Genomic DNA, 471 nt, shown 5'->3' with positions numbered 1-471 from the left:
GAAGTGGGTGCGGAAGGGGGTGTGGTTTACAGTGAAGGGGGTGCGGTTTATAATGAAGGGGTACAGTTTCTAGAGAAGGGGGTGCAGTTTATAATGAAGGGGGTGCGGTTTATAGCAAAGGGGGTGCGGAAGGGGGTGCGGTTTACAATGAAGGGTGGTGCTCTTTATAGTGAAGGGGGTTGCGGGGTGCCAGAACACAGAACCTGACCCTTCGGCCCGTCCCACCCATGCCCACCCCGATATCCGAACATCACTCCCGTCCCACTCCCCAGTGTTTTATGATCCTGACACAGTGTCCCCCCTCCCTGGCTCCAGGACACAACCGTACCCAAACCAGCCTGTCACGGTAAAGTCTGTTTCGGGAGAGATCCCACTGCCTCGTCCTTCGAGGTTCGAACGGGGCCAGTTCCAGTCCGTCCAGACTTTCTCCATGAGGTCAGTCTGGCCCCCCCCCCCGGGGTTCAGTCTGAC

The sequence above is a fragment of the Chiloscyllium punctatum genome, unplaced genomic scaffold (genome assembly GCF_047496795.1).
Source record: "Chiloscyllium punctatum isolate Juve2018m unplaced genomic scaffold, sChiPun1.3 scaffold_618, whole genome shotgun sequence".
NCBI lineage: Eukaryota > Metazoa > Chordata > Chondrichthyes > Orectolobiformes > Hemiscylliidae > Chiloscyllium > Chiloscyllium punctatum.
The sequence above is the reverse complement of the archived record's forward strand: the minus strand, read 5'-3'. Positions refer to the sequence as shown.